We start from the raw sequence: 15,963 nt of genomic DNA on the forward strand, positions 1-15,963 counted from the left end.
CCGTAGGGAGTAGGGAAATACGCTGAGCGCATGGTGTAAAATTTGTTTTGAGGGAGTATTTAGCCGCTCATCGTCACTTTATTTTGTTCTGTTATTCTTGGGCAAGTTTTCCTATTGCTATTGTGCCTAGATTATTACTTGGGATATTAATAATGCGGCATCGGGATGATGAAGTACAAGCGTTTCACTTCGTATGTTTTAGTGATCAGAAAAATGGATGATAACGTTGCCACTCGTTCGAATAGTACAACTGAAATCCATCTACATCTACATAATACCCCGCAAGCCGCCTAAAAGGCGTGTGGCCTGGGGTGTTAGGACACCAGCCTTTTTTTAGAACACCAGCCTTTTTTTAGGACACCAAAAATTGATGCCACGACCCTCATGGAATTTGTTAAGACAAATTATTGCTATACGTCGGCGGCAAATCGAGATGTAAAAGAAACTTGTAATACTGGAGGATAACGATCGTAAGCTGTGCTGTTGAATTTGGCAACGCCGAATTAGCGGAGAAGGTAGTCCTATCCGTCCTACGGTACGAATTCACAGCAAAACAGTCTGCACACAATCCACATGTGAGATCGCGAATCGGTTCCGCTGCTAACACACACACAAGCTACAACCTATTTCAATAATATAGGTAAATCCATAAACAATATACTAGCATATACCATAAAAGTATAGTGGGAAATAGGCAAATACTGTTATCAAAAACTGGAAGTCACAGTCACATTCTTATATTCATCACGTACAACTTACAATAACAGAATTCGTTATGATGAAAACAACTATTTATTCACTGATTTAATCCCTTAAATTAGCCTACACAAGTGACACAGGTGACTTTTCTCACTACTATTCGTTGAAATAATGGAATAACAAACTTCACCCACAGTTTTGATTTTAATAGCTTGATCGTGAAATGTCATATCTACGGTGAACAACGGAGATTAGCACGCCACTGACAATTTTTACACTACTGTTAGACATTTATCGATAGCGTAATAGCACTTTTTACAATTCAATCACGATGGAACACTGATAACTCTTGGCCGATATTTTTCAACCTTGTCAAACTTTGTGAATTACAACCACTGGCACTGTGATTATTAGCAGTAGCTTAACGGGAGATGTCACGTAGAAAATGACACTATTTTGGCACAAAAATGTTCCTAGGTGTCTCCAATCAGCGAGTAAAAGTTGCATTGACTGGAATTCACCCCATAATACAAGCACAGACAGTCCTAAACGACGAATTCTCCGGTACCTACGAATAAACGGATGAAGTTATTGTATATAAAAGCTAAGCGGGCATTAGTAAACATCAAAATCGTTCTAATTACATACTAAAATGAATGATATGCCGTCGATAACATCAACTTACAATTAACGTATCCCCCTTCCAATAGCCGTGGCTCAGACTCCTACAACGATGTTATTTAGGTATTATCAAATTATTGGTTTAACTGCTGCAGTTTTATATTTTATGCCCTTACTCAGATATTAATATTATAAATAATGCAAAATACGAGGGCTTCCAAGCCTCTATAGTCCGATATTTATCTTTAAATATAAAATAATCAACACGTCTAACAAACGAAGCTCTCACAACTACTGGCAACTATTACAAACAATCACAACAATAGCCTCGCGTGATGTTTAGGCACCTTTGACGTCATCGAGGCTTCGTCGGCAGTGGCTTGGGGGGTGAGGGAGTTTTTCCCGCGCTTTAAAATTCGTTATATTTATCATTAAATATCTCGCGAAGGAAAACTCAGATTTACATGCGGTTTTCTTTGTTGTATTCAAAAAATAATTTTCTGTCCGCCTGTGAAATAAAAAAAATTCATGCAAGTTCCCCATTGAGAATGGATATCTTTAAGAGTGACTCGGAGGACATAATAATAGAGACCCACTATAAAAATATAAGTCCCATAGAAACGATAAATTAAGAGAGATATTTTACCGAACGGATAGATATGGGAATTCGTTTTTCTCCAGAACCAATAAGTACTTAAATAAATGCTAGGCGTAATTTTGTTTCAGCATTCACTTTTCATACGAAAAGGCTGGTGTCCTAACACTCCCTGCCACACGCCTTTTTAGCATAAAAACGGAAAGAATAATAGTTCAAGAGAAAGCAAAATTCATCTGTCATTTAATCAGGCCACATCTCTTCATGCAGAGTACTACAGACGGAAAATAATAGAGAATTCCATGCGTAAAAGTGTTTGCGATAGAAATGAGATTCACAGCCAACAATGACACAAAAAAAAGAAAGAAAAAAATGCTGTTAAGCTTGGAGTCATGTCCGCAGCAACAAGGTCAACCTTCAAAAGAAGAAGGCCCTAAACCAACCAGTCTTTGGAACCGGCAAAGCTTTACGAAATACTAAAATTCAAGTGAGTAACTCTGAAGGTCAACGACTCTCTTTCGTAAAGGAGTAAGCAGCCAAGTTATCTTCATCCGATCGTACTCTCAACCATATATTTTGCAGGACATCATTTTGCCTTTTTCATTACGAAGACTATTATTCCAATTCTAGAAATTTGTGACTCAGGAATGCCAGTTTAAATTACTTCGTAAAAATATAGCGTGACGATAGGTGTCTCATAGGGTAAATTAAAACAGCTGAATAGGTTGTATGGGAGTTAAACTTGAATATATATGGCAAGGATCTCATAATGACAAATAATTCTTAAGTGAAATTATGCCTTAATGTTTTCGAAAGAAGTGAAAGGTTAAGGTATGAGGCTTTGCCATGCTTTTAAACATATAGTAGAGAAACCAACGCAAGTAGTAGAGAAGATGCCTGCGTTGCGGAGAAGGCAGGTCATTGAAGTTCATTGAGTGCGTTTTCAATAAATGCCCACAAGACAAGACTATTAACAATTTATCTACTACTATTTATCACGTTCAAATATTATCGAATAACAGCAGGCGAAGAAATAAGTAGCATGGAAGCATAAACGTGGTAATGTTGCCAAGGAAACAATCAACTGTACCCAAATAATAACAGCAGCGAAAAAAATACCGTCGACCATTTCCAAAGTGCAAATACATCCGGAAGGTCACTAGGCAAGCCTAATCCTATTCCGCTAATATCCATGACAAATACTCAAGTGTAGGTAAAGTTTTAGAGGCTACTAAGTGGTAAAATGATAAATTTTGAAACAAGTAAACTATGCAGTGGGAATGTTTTTAAAAAATCCGTCACCTCCATCATGAGATGTGCACAAAAAAACCTAATCGCACAAAGTTCTATCGATCTTATCCAGTATTTTCTATGTAATCGTTTCTAATAATTCCATTCATGCCAAAAAAGCCAAAAGAACATGAAATCGTCTATTTGTAGACGAAAGCATATAATCCCGTGCATGTAAAAAACGATTGATTCTAGTTAAATACAGCATATTAATGGCACTTTTTGGCATATAACATAATGAAATATTATGTAATAATAAAAAAATGAAATCTACATACCATTTCTCCTCTCAGGAACTCTCTCCGATGTAAAATAATTCACAGAAATTTCACTCGTTTAACTGACACAGCACTATTTTCACATGCAATCGATTTACTGGAAATAAAAGGAAACGGACACATATTAACACAATGTGTCATCATGTGCAAACCAAGAGTACAAAATGCACAAAATCTGAATAATTAACTGTTATCGAAGCAACGTTCGGCTATAGCGAAGACGGAAAATTTTCAGTAAGTAGTAAATGAAATCGGTGAAAAATTATAGCGAACCCACTTAATATTCAATTTCCTTATCGATTGCCCATGTCTTTTAATTCAACGGTCAGGAAGAAAAAATTAAAGAAGAAAACTGAGAAGTCTTTCTTGGTTGCATTCAGACGAAATATCCGAATAACTGTGATGAATTTATGCGATCACAACCACTTGCCGATAAAACATAGGAGAGAATTGTATTTTAAATATTATCGCGAAATATCAAGGGATGTGTCCAGCAGGATCTCCACATAACCTCTCGTCGCTGAAAACATCTGGTTTTACCATCGGCGGTCAAGTGGGGCAGCCTTACAAAAATTCCACCTCCTAGGTGACAAGCCCCATAAAACTCTGAATATTCTTGCGGCAAGAGCTACGAAGACGATAATTCACGATAACGATCGTTTTCAGCCAACGATGGGGAACAAATTCATACATGTAAGCAGTTCTCAAAACCTATAAGAAATCCCCGGAGTAGTAAGTATGAATGACCTTGGAGAAAAGCACTTCGTAAGCAATTCACATAGTATCGCAATAATGTCTCTCTAATCAGAATCCGCCTTAGTGAAAATAAGGTCGCAATATGGATCGCTGCAACGGACAATTTACCAACATCTGATATGTGAGACTTGCTGACAGCATTACTGAAACTAGATCAATACACATCGAACGCAATTGATGAATAATTTAGGTGCAGCCCGTTTCACGACATCTAACGAATCCGTGATAGCGAAAAAGCTGTGATGAATAAGGAACGGATTGGAAATACAAAACAAAATATCCACACTATCGTCGTATCTTAGGCATGAGCAATAAAATCATAAAATCACCGGAGAAGATATCACAATGACGCCACCTTCAAACCTTGAGGTTCTTTGCAAAAGTTAAAAAAAATCATACGCGGGATAAATCTCAATAAAGCAGAGAAACTCACGAATTATTGTCAGCACTAACCACAGCAAATTTACTGATATCTTAAACACTGAAATGATATAGCAATGACATATGTATGACACGGGGAAATAAAAAAACTTATTTATGGCTTGGCTACTTACGTCTTAACTCCACGACGGTTGGCAGGAAACTGAGAAGGATCTGAGCTCCACGGGTGCGATTCGTCACGTGAGTGAAGGACGTTTATGACGTCATGAAAAATTTAGTCTCATTTCTTTCTTAAAAGAAATAAGAATAGATTATCAGTGTTCAGGTAATAAGTAATATTCAATTTAAATTAATTTTAAAATATAATATTGTTTTTAAATTTGTTTAAAATAATTTTAAAAACTATAATCCCACTTTTTGATCAACGCTTTCGAAAACCGATTGTCTTTTGTTTCCCTGACGTCACGTCTAATTTCCTTGTGTTGCGTAAATAGATCGATAGTTTCCGTGCGTGGGTCCTTTTGACTTTCCGACGATTTTAAACGCTCAATTCAACTAGGCGTCTCTTCATTCTATTTCAAATCCTCCCCTCATCCTGATTTTCCTCCCCCACCCTAGCTAAACGGTCTTGTTAACCGTCATCGCACCATGACTCGTTCTCTTTTTTGTCATTTCAAACTGTTTGCACACCGATAGCGTGACATAGAGTGTACATCACCGGACCACCGACCCTAATTTCAACGACATTTGTATAACGACCCCTTGTATACACGGGTGCAGCGACGTGACTGTTTTTTGGTGCACACAGAGTTTGCTAAGGAAATTTAAAAACAGTGAAATAATGTGTGCATGTGATGTCAGAGTTAGAAGAAAACCTGGCGCAGACAGCGGCTTGCTGGGACGACATTAACGTGATTGGAAGTGCTTGGGTACGTGAGTAAAAATTATTGATGTGTATTTTGGTTGCCATCGTATAATGTGCATTGCATTGCTTGATTCGTCGTTGATTTGAAAATCTCCATCAAAATATCAATACGGTCAATTGTTGCGTTTCATGATGCAATTTCCTCCACTTTTAGACTTGAAAACGCATCACAAATCTGGCCGCCCTGCGTTTTAACCCATGTGCGGGAAAATTGGTTTCCTTTCCAACGATATGTCTTTCTGTCTATGGCCTATTTAAAGGGAACATTAACACGCAGGAGGTAATGTGTGAATGCATGAACGATTATTTGGGTATGAACGGAACATGTACTAATGCATGAACCAAATGAATACAGGTTCTATTTTCTGTGCGTGCATTCGCTTAGTTGGGTTGTTACGGTGCATTTTCGTGTTCATTCACGCTTTCATACATTTACCCATTAACTTGTACGTGTTAATGTATCGTGCAACCAGGCCCTGGTGTCGTTCTCTTGCGTGCATTTATTTCAGAAAATTTTTCCTTTCGTTTTTCTGTGGAATAATCTTAAGATGCCTCAATCGGATCTCCTTTACTGCTAATATAGAATTGGAGTACGGAGTAAGCTGTTGAACTGTGAGTGCTACACTTTCCATATTTACGTCTACGCAAATGAACCTTCCGTTTGAGGCAGCGATTGAGTTAGCGATGACATTATAATTAAATTTTCGTAAACTCCCTCAAATATACTTCTACGCACCAACGCGAGTGTGCAATGGCGCCCTATGCGCTGCCATGTCAATGGTCATCCCTCATTAAAATTACATAAACTTATCAGGTTGCACTGAATGGATTATCGACATTGTATTTCAGTTTTCAGTCCCATATTTTTATAATATTTTTCGAGTAATTTATTCAATTTCTCGTAAAACCTACCTGTCTCTTATAAATATATTTAATCCACGCAAAGATTGTGGTCATTTATTGGCATTTAAGAGTACCATTTGTTTGTTTAATAATCTTATCAACATATTCCCTACAAGTCATGTAGATAACGATGATAATACTTTAACATTTATTTAAACAATCGGATTTGTGCGATGTCTATAACGTGCAACTACTTCAAAAAACCTTTCTAATGCTTTATTCTTCGGTGTGATTTTGCAGTGACGCTGGACTACACTTTTTCCTGGACATTGATCCCGATGTTCGACGGGACCGTCACGGTAATGAGCTTGAAGCGAGAAGTTATTTTGGCGCGGAAACCTGGAACGACTAGACCTAAACCTGGAGCAGAAAGTCCCGGGAATAATAGTGATAAGGTGAGTAAAAAATGAATTTTCATATGAATTCAAGAGAAATTGCATCCTAGTCAGGGGTGCCAACTGACCCCCGCCATGGCTGCGCTACGGGTCGCCCTCACTGCCGGCCAAATCCTGTAAAAACAGATCTACATCTACATAATACCATGCGAGCCACTTCTAAGGTGTTTGGCATGGGGTGATCAATCACCAGCATGCAGCATGCAATTGGACTACCAATGCACACCACACGGTCCAAAAAAAGTAACGCATACTAACATATCATACCACCACAAGCTGTTATAGATAATAACAAAATACAGAAACATGCATTAAGGTATGCATTAGTAGGATACACAACAAAGTCATCTACTCTATTTATGAGTTCTATTACTGCAGTTACAATCTCTTATTGATCGTGGATAAAAAGAAATTCTGAATATGTCTGTTCTACAGACTATCTCTCTTATTTTATTTATATGATCTGATCTTCCGTAGTATGTTGGCGTCCTTAAGATATGGCAAACTTCGTTCGATAAGTCACTGCTCTTGATGATACTATAACCACGGATGTCAGGGGGGTTGCAGGAGTTATGACCCCCCAAATTTTATCTAAATAATTTTATTTCTATTAGTTTAATAATTGTTGTATCCTTGTAAAGGATTAATGGGAGTGTATTAGTATGGAGTAGGGAGGGAGTTAATCATATCTTACGAACGCCAACATCTACGGTAGATTAGAACATGAAAATAAAATAAGTGAGATCGGCTACATTGATGCAGAATGTAGTTTTTACACCATCGATGAGAGCGAGCGTTAGGACTTAAAAATAAATATTAAATATAGAAATATATTAGTTAACTTCTAATTTGGCCTACTAACATACGTTCTCCTTAATGCATGTTTATGAATTTTCTGAGTATTTCTAACAGCGTGGTATATTTGTGGCTTCTTAAACTTAAAAGTGGACTTTGAATGGTACGAAAATGTCTGCGGAGCAGAAATTCACATATTTCACTTTCATGTTCATTCGCATATTTCGCAATTCGCAGAAATTCACGGGAATAATGGTGATTAAGTAAGTGAAAGATTTAATTTTCGTGTACTTTCAAGTGAGCCTGCAATCTATACAGGGTTGCCAAATGCCTACCCTATACAGCACCAACGTCCGCAAACTGGCATACAGGCCATGTATTACACGTGTTTTCTCTCGCGTAAAAACCGTTATTACCCGAGTTAAAACGGAATAAATGATCTTATGTCCGCTAAAACCGGATAATACACTGTATGCATAAGGAACCCAATAACGGGACCGTTGTAGTTATTGCAATTAGTCAGTGGTCGGAAGTGAGTTTTACGGCACATTGATTACCCTGTAACCATTTCATCGGGCATATCCTGAGCAATCGTAGGGATCCAAAGGCTGGAGAAATGTGAAAGATCATTAATAGTTTGGGCTCAAAGTGTGGCAAGCCTTTTTGTATAGACAGCGTAAACTCTATTGATGTAGAACGAGAAATTACAGTTCAAGGCGGGTACTCATACAATTGAGTTGTAGCAACAGGTGATCCGCGCATTAGCAATAATTGCTACCAATTAATAAAAACATTGAGCCATTACAACTTGCGTTTTATGTTACAAACATTACTGAAAGAAAATGAGGAACGAAGAGCAAAGTGAAATAAAAGAACACCCCCGGGTGGGCTCGAACCACCAACCTTTCTGTTAACAGCCGAACGCGCTAGCCGATTGCGCCACGGAGGCGACAGAGATGGATGTCAGAGTGTATTAATCTGACGATTTGTTTTGGTGATATCTAACACACCCTTGATTAAAATTAGATTGAAAATTTAGTGTTCTTAAAAGGGTTCCTAGAGATTGTGAGGGGGTGGATAACATGATTTTCTCGTATCTCAGTTCGTTCAAACCAATTATTAGTATGAATCAGTCAGTCAGTGGTAGATGGTGGGTTTTATAGTAAAATTATGCTACACCTTGGCGACAAAGAATTCTAAATACACTCACTAGCATAAATTGAGCTAAAATAATTGTTTTCTCTCAAGCTACAGCATATATAAAGATTATAATTAGTTTTAGGAGGTAAAACTCATGGGTACTTGCATATTTCCTTGGATTTAGGGTCAATTGAACTTATCCGCGAGAATAAAATCCAAATCGTATGATCCGTTAATCGTTTGATATGTTACTCCTCTTCTGTAACTCACATGGTAACACAACAAACTACACAATACAATACAATCGCCACAATATGCTTCCACAAGTACACCGTCGAACACACTCAACATTATGGCGCATGCTGACCCAATGATTGCCAAACTAAGACCTTTTCCACTCAATACACATACACGAATATAATTAATTCTTCACAATGCACACCGAATGATTTACGTGTTTTAGATATGTATATAAATCACTTCCTTTACGTTATTAGAATATGGGAATAGTATCTCCTCAAGACGGAATAGGCGTATCAACCACTCAGGATTAAAATTCAACACTCTCAGCACACGGTTACCCAGCAACTGAACGAAATTCAGAGTCACTACGTACCAATCCGATATTTTTTCTCCACCCTCAACTCTGAAATGCGTCATGCGAAGGTACCTACGTGACCACAGTTCACTGCATTTTAAGCCCGCAAACAACGAAGAAAATGCGGCCTCCTGAACGGTATGGATTCGTCATGTTAACAGCGCGAGTGAAAATATTAGCGATCATTCACGATGCCTTCGTACGGGATCTACAGTGATTCTTGGGTGTGCGTTATGCGAATCTGCGCACTGTTTGAGGCTTGTATTAGTGACCACAAGGCAAAGAATTCATACCTCATGGTTCCACATAGTCTCCGATAGATAACCTGCGTCTAGAATAAGGGTCTATTTCTTCCATTATGCGAATTTTGAAGGAAGGACGCATCGAACAAGTGTGCTTACATTATGCAAACTCGAAAGCGTTAAAGGGCCATCCACGATAAATTGAATAGGCCCATGTGGGTCTTACTTGTGAGAATGTTTGAAGAAAAGCATGAAGAAGATACAGGTGTTGATATGCTAGTCTTGAAATTAGTGAAGCGCTATGAAAAAAGTTATTCAAAACAGTTACCTCGATTTACCTATATTTACCTCGATTGTTAAGCCTGAATCACACGGTCATTTTTTTCGTCGTGGAAAGTGATCACTAGAGCGATCGGAAAATTCGCGACCGGAAAAGTGATCGCTCTAGTATCATTTTTCTGAATCACACTGTCCCTCCCGCCGTCGCTTTTCGCATCATTTCGGACATCACAGCTCGTTGTCATAGGACCCGCATCACGAAATTATGTAGCGTGTTTATGTTTGCCCATGTCGTTCCCACGATTGTCAAACGCTGCGCTGCAATCGCTCCATACGGGAATGCGTACTGATTGGCTGATATGGGGTTTTAGCGACCGGACTAGTGATGAAAAATAGCGTATGGAACCCTCATCGCGAAAAACAATTGCTAGCGCCGATCATTTCGCCTAGTGATCGCGACAGTGATCACTTTCGCGACGAAAAAAAAATGATCGTATGATTCAGGCTTTAGTCACACAATGCCCTCGCTCGTTTATAAGTGAAGAGACTGTCGCGCTATTTCCCTATACCTTCCTTACGAATTATTAATTAATTACTGATAATAAATTAAATAATTATCAAATTATAATCAGAAAGCCTTAGGATTGGCGTCTTAGTATTCGCCCAATATTTTTCGTTTGAATTCATTCGATGCCCCCGTAAGAGTTTTCTTTGTCTCATTTTTCGATTTTTATAATCGTCGCGCATTTTTTTTTTCATCATCTCACAAGTAAGACCCACAAGTGCATTCTTCATTTTAGCGTGGATGACTCTTCAACGCTTTAGAGTTTGCACAATGTAAACACACTCGTTCCATGCGTCGTTGACCCCATGGTTGAGAATGACGTCTTTGAAATCAGTGAATTAATTCGATAACTTAAACCCATCAAAATCCGATTTATGGAATAAATAGACCCTTCTTCTCAACGCAGGATATCTATCGGAGACTATGTGGAATCAAGAGGTATGAATTATGTGCCCTGTGGTCACTAATACCAGCCTCAGTTCTGACAATGCACTTCGAAATATTCACTGCCAAGAGGTCAAGTATGTTGTTACCCTTGATAGGTGTACTTCAGTATCAGTAGTTAGTGACTGAGAAAATACTCTGGTAAATTAACTGAAGCCTCGACGTGGAAATGAGCAGTAGAAATGAGAGTATATACTTACTAGACGGCCAAATCATGCTCGAAAGTCACTCAAATAGCCCGCTGCCTTGCCCATTCCAAAGCGCTGTTGCCATTTTCCGATGGTCTGCAGCCACGTTTTTAGCAAAGGTAACTAAATCGTCCTTTTTCATCGCAGGAACACGGTTCAAAGACGCGCTTCCTCTCCCGAATGGTAGGAGTACGATGCAAACAACCATTTTTTGATGATTGGATTGATTGATTGACTTTAAAATTGTAGTCAAAGCGGTCACTTTCGGAGAGGAGGCCCCCCGCTCAGATTGTCGAAGACACAGGTCGAAGACGCGGGCCAACGAGGGTGAGCGCGTCGAGGAAAGGGTACCGGATTAGGGACCCTTTGGAGGGTGCACCACGCCCATCCTCGGACTACCTGCTCCATGGTCCCACAAAACGCATGCTACGTAAAAGATTAATGACGACTTAGGTGTTTCTGTTTTATTTGTGACCCGTGTTTTATTCGGGAAATCTATACACTATATTATGTGCGGCCACTTTTATATTTTAGTTAGCACATAATGAATTTAAAATACCTTATTACTTTTTGAATGTAAATAATTAGCATATCTGCCGTAGTGAGTGGCTTGTGGTAGGTCAGGGCAGTAGAAGCAGCAGCGATGTGACCACTGTTCATTTTAACTTTTTTATTGCAGAATTATTTGTCAAAATTACTCAGTTGTATTGATAGATAAAGAAAGAGGTCTTTTTTTAACGAAGTTATCAATTACTTTTAACATCTACGAAGACATCTTTAAATTCATTAGTAACCGTAAAATGATGAGCAATGGTCATTCTAGGTATTATACATAGTGATGAATTTCTGGAAAAAGAGTAACTCCCCTCAACATAGCTGTATCATTCGGGGCACCCAATTAATGACAGTTGAATCCGTGAAATATCTAGGAGGTAGACTCAATAATGATCTATCATGGAATAAGCATAACAGGGAAATAACAATCACCAATAACAGTCAACCAATTGTAAACTGTGTTTCTTTAAAAAAAATTAGGAAAGTGCGACGACAATGTGAGAGAAATTAGATACTTTTCCCTCATTAGACTCCGTTTAGAATACGCTGCCAGTGTTTGGGATCCTCATAAAATAGACTTAAAAACATTTTTTTCAAACAAATTTCAGCGTTTTTGCTTCACAGGAAGTGAGTCAAATTTGAGTTACAAGATTTGTACCAGACAAACAAACAGACAGGTTAGTGAGTTGATATAAAGGCTGGAATGACTATGGAGAGGGGAATAGTGTGAATTTGATGGGGAATCGCGAGCGTTCGATCAGTTGTGAACTTGAGTAGAACATATTTTTGGCATTTAAGAGAACGTATCTCTCGACTTGTCGTATATTTGGGACCCTCATGAAAAAGGCTTAATAACAGAGTTAGAACGCGTGCAAAGAAGAGCTGCCAGGTTCGTGAAAAATCGTTACGATAGTCTTGTTAGTGTACCTGACCTCTTAGATAAACTCGGACGGGAATCTCTGTCGGACCGTGGATTGAAAAATAGACTAAACCTTTTAGATAAATTCAAGAGCAGTGTCTTTTCTAACGAACGTATCTTACGAACTCCATCATACTCCCCCTGACATCCGTGGTTATAGTAGCATCAAAAGCAGTGTCTTATCGAACGTAGTTTGCCGTATCTTACGGACGCCAACACACTACGGAAGATCAGATCATGTAAATAAAATAAGAGAGATAGACTGTAGAATAGACAGATTCAGAATGTCTTTTTTTCCACGATCAATAAGAGATTAAAATGGCAGCAATAATTATTATTTCAAACAGCATGTGATAGTATAACTTTTAAGTATAAGTAACGTTCTTTGGACCGTGTGGTGTGCATGTGGGAGTCCAAATGCATGCTGCATGCTGGTGATTGATCACCCCCTGCCAAACACTCTAGAGGTGGCTCACAGGGTATTTTATAGATGTAGATGGACTCTAAGGAAAACGGAAATAACCAAATATGAAGTTGCATAAATGTGAATTTAGAAGAGGGTTACAAGAACTTCTTGGGCCGACATAAAACTAACTGAGCAATCACCACATGATGTCCAATATGGAAAAGAACCAAAGGAAAAAAAGATCAAAATATTTGATTATACGCAATCGCCGCTTAAAAAATTGGACGACTCTAAAAATGGCAGAACCGTTTTTACGACAATAGTCACCTGAACGAAAGAATCCATGGACCACAGGACAAAAAATAAATATCAAATCAGATAAATAAAGAGCACTTATTTACGATAAATATGGGACTGTATGCCGGTACAAATCCCAACAAAAAGAAAAATTCATCGATCAATCAGAATCAAATCCAATATCCTCCTGGAATACATAGATGCAAATGGCAGTTATTCGTGTTATTGACAGTGTTTCACCAATTTTAAAAATCTGAAAAAAATTAGGATTACATTTTGATGTAGGTGCAACTTCAAATATTTTTTCGGCGTGTCCATTGTTTCCTAAAAATTTTAATTTAATTTTGAAAAATTTGACCTTATGCAAAAGTTAAGTTTTCAGTCAAAAAATTTTGAAAAAAATCAGGGTGGTAGAACGTAATAATATATACATTTTAAAATTAAGAAAATGATTTTACAAAAATAAAAACTGGATATATGGTTGAAAAACAAAAAATCATTTTTCAATTTTTTAAAAGTTAATTTCCATTGTTAGGGCCTTAAATTTTGGAGAAACACATAATTTTTATGCACTTCAAGTGCATATTTTTTATTTTTCAAAACATCTGGGGGCACTTTTCACCATCTTCACCTGCTAGATCCTTACCCCTCTGCTGTAACCGTCATGGGCCTTGGCGTCATTTCAAGCAACTTGGATCATGCTTAGACAGCTGAAAATCAAACTCGACTCCTTCAGGATCACCTCATGCCTCAGCGGTTACGGATTTAGCGTAGGAAGACTGTCTACGGTGAGGAGGAGGCAACAAAGGATACGTAATATCTCATTGGACGGCCATTTACGTGAGTGCGAAAATTCAACACTATTGGAATAACAATTGATAAGATAATTTTACCACGAGAAGGCCATGTTGGCTATATTATGGTAGTGTTCATGATATTTCACGGGTTCTATCAGTGGGGTGGAAAGGACCTAAAAAAGTAAAGACATTAGTGGAATCTCGGTATTTGATGTGTTATTTTTTCATCAAAATATCAGTGTAATGAGCGGACGCAAAGAGCACTTTCCTCACCTCGGTTGAAAGCATCAAAATGAATATTATACACGTGAGATCATTTGCTGCACAATCAAGTGGGTGGTTGAGTTCTACGTTCAGATTCAAATGCAATGCTGTTTTTGTGTTGCAAATTGCTTCCCATACATTTGCGTTTCACTTGATCAGTAGTCTTCCGTCGTGCATTGAACATTTTTAGGTGAAGCTTACACCTTGGGGGACTTTTTCTAGAGGGACTCGAACCCCCTCCCTCCCCAAATGCTGCAGAGAATGCTCATATGCGAAATGAATCCCTCCCAATGAACCCCTCCTCCTCCTCCCTCTCCCCACGAAATTTCTCGGCTATGGCAGCGGAAGTTTAAGATACTTGTTTTAGGAGGTTCATAAACATATGTGGTGAATTCTTAGTGATCAATGCATCTCTACGATATTACGTCTGCGGCCTCATATATTCAGTGGCGGTTTGCCCATAAGGACTCTCGGACGCCGCCCCTCCCAAATATTTGAAAAAGTAAAAATAATAAAAATCTATTAATTTATAATTATACATCTGATTAATCAAAGTGTTTTTTCAGTCCCATACATCGAAAGTGTTGGAAAAACACGAAAAGAAATAGCGCGAGAAGTTCGTATTTGTAGCCGTGGGGCGCTGGCCAGAACGTCCCAATCCATCCCCATGCAGTTATATGGAGAGTGGTAGTGGTGGGGGCCGCTGGTGCTATGACGCGTCTAACGTTGTGTCTTATGGAAGTCTTGGGACGTCGTCCGAAAATGCGCAGAGCGACGTGTGAGTTGACATCGCTGCGCAGGCCGGCGGGCGTATAATTCTGGCGTCTACTTGGTGCTGCCACAGAAAATGGACGTACGGAATCAGAATGATCACTGTACTGGGTGTAGTTATACGATTTTAATTTTTAATTACTGGTAGGTATTGCTACAGAAAATAAATTATCCCATTATGCTTGCGTTTTTTGGTGTTTGAATTCCGGAACACATAAAATCCAACCATTTAAAGGCCGTATTGATGTAGGAAAACCATTCTCGAGTATTTGCCACAGTTCTATTATGATTACGGATTTCAAGAACCTTGGGGAAACTAATATTATAATGTTTAGGCCTGAACAATGTATTCATATCTTCCCGATGTTTAGAAATGCGGTACCTATTTTTCAGATAAATTTATCAAAAGACCTGCAGTATTAGAAAAAATCAGTTAACATTCCCCACTGATTTATAATTTAAGAAATAGGCGCGTGCGTGATAGGGTGAAGGATTAAACATGATTTAACCCGTAAAATGTGACTTTAAATAGAGTCATTCAATGACTGTCAAGAAGTGCCGCGTACAACGCACCTTTTGTGTGTAGGTTCATCATTTTTCTAGCCGTCCTTGTTTTTTTAGTACATGTTCACCTAATTCCTCAGCGGCAGAGCGGTAGCTGTCTGACGGAAAATGTCCACTTCGGTCTGATTTAAATGGCTTCGAAGAGTTCATATCAGTGCGGAGATCCTTACAACTCCTATCTGTGGCTCAGAGTCGTCGTCTTTTACGATCTAGAATTTATATTCTATTATACCATGGCAATGATTTCGAAGACATGGTTATTCCAAATGCGACCCGTTGGCGTCTCGTGTGTTTGC

The 15,963-nt window shown here is 38.5% G+C and overlaps 1 non-coding gene across 1 annotated transcript; it reads right to left on the reverse strand.

Annotated features, from left to right (window-relative positions):
* Nucleotides 1-8,513: 8,513 nt before the first annotated feature.
* On the reverse strand, nt 8,514-8,587 carry Trnan-guu. Its single transcript has one exon. It is a non-coding gene; the product is annotated as a tRNA-Asn (tRNA).
* Nucleotides 8,588-15,963: the final 7,376 nt, after the last annotated feature.

This window comes from Ischnura elegans, chromosome 7 (assembly GCF_921293095.1).
Source record: "Ischnura elegans chromosome 7, ioIscEleg1.1, whole genome shotgun sequence".
NCBI classification, from domain to species: Eukaryota; Metazoa; Arthropoda; class Insecta; order Odonata; family Coenagrionidae; genus Ischnura; species Ischnura elegans.